The 6,153-nt window shown below is 39.8% G+C and overlaps 1 protein-coding gene across 4 annotated transcripts in view; it reads right to left on the reverse strand.

The window, feature by feature from the left end:
* LOC310649764 (B-cell antigen receptor complex-associated protein beta chain-like) overlaps positions 1-6,153 on the reverse strand; it is a 433,035-nt gene that overhangs the window by 224,306 nt on the left and 202,576 nt on the right. The window lies entirely within an intron of this gene.

The following is a 6,153-nucleotide window of genomic DNA, read 5'->3' on the forward strand; positions in this document are numbered from 1 at the left end:
AATACGGTACTTTAAAAATTGTAGGTTTTTGAGTAAAGTCAGGTTTTGGATATTAGTTTTTTAAGTACTTTGTTGTTGTTGCTTATATTTCTGTCTTACTAATAATATCTTCCAATTTTGTTATATCCTGAAGTGTAAATTATTTAGTTGCAGTCTGGGTTTCAATTTGTGACTTAAGATTGGCATGTAAATTATTAAATCTGGAGATAGATATCTCAGTGACTCTGTAGATTGTTTCAAGTATAAGGTTATAGTCAAGCAAGGTTTGTGGCTGATCCTTCTCCATTTTTTAATAATTATAAAAAGTCCTTGGTGGACGCTATTTTTCGAACAAAAATCAGTAAGTGTCCACCTCCACAAGTCTAAGCCAAATTCATCTCCAGCTGTTTCAGGTTTTTATCTTAATGCCAAGGTCAGTGCAAAATGTAAACAAGCTTGTTTGCCAATAGTATTCACTAGATATCCCCAGAGTACTTCAAATCCTTTTCAGATGGTGTCTTTATATTTATTTCCTTTTTTTGTCCCTCTTTTTAGACTAATAGCTAGAATAGTCCATTTCTGTAAATATAGGAACTTTGGGCCAAAAGTAGAAAGGCAGTAAGTCCAATTAATCAGTATAATTTAGTACAAGGCTTTTTCTTTTCTCTCCCAATGTAGATAAAGGCCGCTATTAAGGAGGTGGGGGAAAAATCCCTTCCCTCTCTCCTCGCAAGGGGAAGCAAATTCGGAAAGCTTTTGGCAGGGAAAGTAGATGATTAGGAAAAGAAGAAGGCAATTCTCACCCAGTTTTCAAGTGCTTTCAAGTGCTTTATTATGCTTTTGACTTTGGCAGGAAATGGCTAAACAATGGGCCATGGGAGTGGCCGATCCTTTCTTCTTCAGTTCAGAGAGTAGCTCCAAGCCGACGGGAGGGCCACCGCCCCTCTACCACCAACTGGAGAGACGTCTTCCCCACTCATTTCCCCTCCAGGGTGACTTTTTACCCCTTTACAGGGGCCTCCCAATAAAGAAATCCAGGTGACATGAGGAGCGATTCCCTCGCCCATCTGGTTGTACTGAAATCCAGAACCACAGCAGAGCACAACTTTTTTAGTACTGCTCTGATCAGTTTAATGTGTTCATTTTTGGTTTTAGTGTAAATTGGCCCACTCACCAATGGGTCGTTGTTGTAGTCATCTTCTGCTGCTCCTGGGTCATTGTGGCATGGAATCAGAGCTCGATCCTCTCAGTTGCGATCCCAGGGAAGCTCTGTGACTTCCTTGGAACTCGTCGCAGTCTCCAGCTGGTAGATGATCCCCTCTCTTGGCTGGTGTCCTGCTGCAGCAATCCATGGCTTGATTCCCCTCTTTGCCACATTTGAAGCAGATGGTGCTATGAGCTGGAGCAGGTGAACTTCGTGCAGTCTCCCCTTGCTTCTCTCACTGTGGCTTGAAACTCAGTCTCACTGGGTGATATAGGTGTTTGCATTGGTTCATTTCCACTTCCTCAGCTAGCAGGCACCAGTCATACAGTCTCCCCAGTGCTCCATGGGCCATGCAGGCATTGTACAGCTCTTCGCTGAGCCCATCCAGGAAACAGCTCACCAGGATGTCTTTTGGCCAGTGAAGGTGACTGGCCAGCTCTCTGAATACTTCAGTGTATCCAGCAATTGGTCTCCTTCCCTGCTTCATGGTCTTTGTGCACTCCTGGGCTTTCTTGTCTGCCAGCTGGTCTTCAAACCACCTGTGGAGAGCAGCCATAAAGTGGTTGAAATTTCTCAGTTCAGGTGCATTGCAATTATACAGGGTCACCATCCAATCAGCTGCTCCACCTTCCAGGGCTAGGGTGATGACTCATACCTTCTCAACATCAGTAGGCAATGTTCTCCCATAGACTTGCATGTAGGTAAACACTTGAGCCAGGAAATACTCCAGGCACTTTGGGTCTCTGTTGAACTTCACTCTGATTGCAAATGGTTTCACCTCAGCTGGATGAGGTGGTCTGCCTCTGGTTCCTTGAGATGGACTGCCTCACTGCAGTACTGCCTCCTAGGCTCCAGCTACAGCCATCTCTTGGACCTCGGATTCTTCTTCCTCTGATTCATCTCCTGACTCTTCCCCCAATTTTGGGGATTTCTTTCAGTTGCACCTTAAAGTCATTGAGGGCTTTTTTCACATATTCCATCACAGTTTCCATCATCCCCAACTTTGATTCCTCTTTTTCTCCTTCTTTATCAGGAGGGGCAGGTTCTGGATTTTTCTTCTTTGCTTTTTTCTTCCCTCCGCCTCAGGTAAGAGTGACTTTCGGGACTTTCTACTCCCATCTTTCTTTCTTACCTATCCCGAGTGACCATCTGACTCTATCTTCTTCACCAGAAGGTCCAGCTTCCATCGGCTTTTAGGCAGAGGAGATCGTCCCATTTCTCTTCCTAGAACTCCTCCAGGTAGAAATCAGTTGCGACTCCCCTGGTAGGGCAGCAGCTTCTCAGGGTTGAGTACTGTGCTGATCTCACCTTATGTAAGGATCCACCTCATCTAACCATCCAAGAAAGCAAAACTCTTGAAACAGGCATTGTCTCAAAATGAACTTTAATTAGGGGCTAATGACAGTAGGGAAGTCAAGGTGAGATCTGGGGAAGATCCTGCTTAAATGGTATAATTAAACCACCAATATCCCTCCTCTCACCAAAGTCATAATGTCCATTTGAAATCCAGCTAATCCACAGGTGGCACAATGACCGGGTAACTGGTACAGTTAAGGTCTTTTCCAACTTTCGTTTCTCTGTAACTGTCTCCCTGATAAGGGAGACACATTCCTTTCTCAAGTTGATAGAGGTGGAAGAAGGAAAGCAGAAAGCGAAAGTTATCCCAAGTGAAAGTAAATACAGTATCCTCCTCCCCCCAGCTAAATGGCAGGAAAGCACAAGTGTGTGTGTGGGGGGGGGTGTGTTCACGTGTGTGCGCGCATGTGTGTATATGGAACAGTAAGGATTTGGGGACCTGACAGATATAATCAAGATTACGTGAAATCTTAATGCCACTTTATAATGCCTTTCTAGAGTCTCAACATCTTTTTTGTATCATGGTGACCAAAACTAGATGCAATACTCCAAGTGTGGTTATGCTGGACCAGTGTACAGCCATCTGGTCCATTATATAGTTAGCTTAGGAATTAAGAACTGTGTTAGAGCATTTGGCATTTAAAGGTTAATGCTGTATTTTTAAGAGATGGTTTCTGAGAAATGTAGAATAGTTGTTAGTCAGTCCTATATCTTATCTAGTCAGTGGGAGGAGCTTCAAAGTTTATTGCAGGACATCCTGGCTATATGCCAGAGTTCTATTATCTCTCTGCATGAATTCTAGGCTAGGCTAGGCTAGGAACTCCATAGCAGCATGTAACATTTACATAGAATGGGGAAATCCATTATTTTTTTTACCTATGCAATGGGTCCAGATTACAAACTCCATTCCAAAGAACCTCTGCTGTAACCGTCAATTATTGACTTGAGGATGCCTGTGAATAAAAGTAATTTTGCATGATCCGTCCATTGAGTTTATTCTGCCTGTTTCACATGGAATCCAGCAACCCCCTCTGCATGGGACAGGACAGTGGTCTTACCAAACAGTACTAACACTTTATATGAGCTTGATACTATCCCTCTGTTGATGCAGACTCTGATTGCATTGGCTTTTTTGGCAGCTGCAGGACACTGCTGAATCATGTTTAAGTAGTTGTCCAGAAAGACTCCTAGAGCCTTCTTTGTAGTGTTTTTTAATAATGTAAACTCAAAGGCAGGAACATCTGTATGTTACTGTTCTGTAAGCTATTTTGTAAGTTTTTCAAGCTAAAGAGTGATGGCATAAATTATAAAAAGGCTAAAATGGCTGATTACAAGATTTATATTAAAAAATAGAGTTTTTCAACAAGGAGAAATATCTATTGTGCAAGAGCCCTCTTAAATTATTTTAAGAAAATAATGTAAACACTTTATAAAAGCCTGCTTTGTTTCCTTTTCTCTCCACCCCATTTTTAAACTATTGTTACTGAGTAAGAGTTCTGGAAAACCAGAGGGTTTCACAATATTTTGTAAAGCTTCAATTGACCTAATAAAAATATTAATATGTATTCTGAGCTGTTCTATCTCTCTTTTCTTCTTTCCATTGCACCCTACCTATCTCTGAACAATCAGAAATAAACAGTTATTATTACCTAATCAGAATGATAAAAATATTGTACAAATTTTAATGTTCATCAGGAGCCAGAATGTTAAAAAGACAGAACGATATAAAAATGAGGTGAAGTGTGGTTGCTATAAGTTTTGGCGTCAGATTTAAGAAGAGAATTGTCTATGAAAGCTGGCCATTGCTAGCAGTTACAAATATTTTTTTGCCTAGGATTCTGGAAGAAAATAATAGTGGCTATCCAGTACAGGAACCTAGGTTTGAATCCAGCCTTCGAAGGAATATAAAATATAAAATGTTCTTACCATCACCTCCAGTTACAATTAAATACTCACAATGCTAATGCTAATAACTGATTAGTCAATAAAACAGACAATGTAATAGAATATGAAGAAGCTAAACTGCTCTGAGACTTTACAATTCAAGCAGACAAACACCTGCCATGTAACACCCCAATTCTATCAATTGTTTATAGAAAAACAAAAAAAATCTAGATAATAGATTTTTGAGGAAGTGAAGTAAAAGAACTAGAGAAGATCACAAAATACAAAGACCTGCAAATAGAAATAGAATGACTACTGGTAAAAGAAAGTGAATAGTACCAACAATAACAGATGCCTTGGGTGCAATCCCAAAACATTTGAAGCACCACTTGAACACCATTGACATTGACCAAATCACTGTGAGTGCAAAAGGTAGCTTGGAACAGTTTACATCCTGAGACAATACAACAAACAACATTTAACAACAATCAAACAATCAAACAACAAGATCTAGCTATCCTAGGTCCCTGGGGACACTATAGGATAAAAATGTGGATAAAAATGACAAATACAATCTAAACATCTGGCTGATTGTACAACCAACCATAATAATTTATTAGATGTTTACATTGCCTGACTCCCAACAATTCTGGGCAGTACACAACAATAAAAAAGCAATTACAATAAAATCAATATATGATAAATATAAAAGATGGCAAATACAATAAAGAGATGGGTCTTGCCAATGCTCTGTGTAAAAAGCCAGGTCACAGCAGTTCTAAACATCTGCAAAGTAGGGCATTCGGATCTTGGGCAGAATCTGAATCTTAAGCAAAAAAAAAAATTCAAATCAGCCACTGAAAAGGTAAAATAGCAGCAATGGTACTAGTTCAGCCTTCCCTTTATTTTTTTACACTCCTTATGGCTTCTATTAGAGCTCATATCTGGGCTACCAAGAATGCTACTTAACTGATATAAGGTATAATAATAGAATCTTACAAGTGAGACAGCATTAGCTTATTTTGTTAGCTGTTGATTAGTTGGTTTAATTATGCTTTTATGAGTTTATTGTATAAAGGCTTGCAATAACTGGTTGTTTTGAAATTAGAACGTTTGAATTATCTTGTTACTGCTTGTTAAAAGATCTTTCTCCTTTTCTTTCACCACATTCACTATAGTAAGAAGGGTTGGGTTTTTTGGTTAATTAGGGCAATGAATGATCCCAGCCGTGGTGATCTTCAAATTGATTTATATCTTTCTTTGTTTTGGGAACCTACTCAAGGTGGCAAACATTATCTAATATTTCTTCTTCCTATTTTTCTCACCACAGCAGGTGAAGTGAGTTGGGCTAAGAAAGGGTGACTGTTCCAAGGTCAACAGCTGGCTTTCATCGGAATAGTTTCTAGCCTGGCACTTTAACCACTACATCAAACAGGTTCTTTGTGCTTTATTAGTGTTATGATATGCAGGCTGCAAAATACAACCACTAAATTGCATACGTGAGAATTTTCTATATTTCGTTGCTGCCATATAGTTGTCACCCAAATCGTTGCAGTTGAGATGAACCAAGGTTAAGATTATATTCATTTTTCTCTATAGCTGAACCTTGCAAGAACAGGGACTTACATATAACAAGCAGGTATTGAAACACATGGCCAAAGATTTTGAGGACAATTAAATAAAAGCTGATAACTCTCGGGTCTAGTGTCCATCTAGCTCTGAAGCCTATT

The sequence above is a fragment of the Vipera ursinii genome, assembly GCF_947247035.1.
Source record: "Vipera ursinii genome assembly, chromosome: Z".
Taxonomy (NCBI): Eukaryota; Metazoa; Chordata; class Lepidosauria; order Squamata; family Viperidae; genus Vipera; species Vipera ursinii.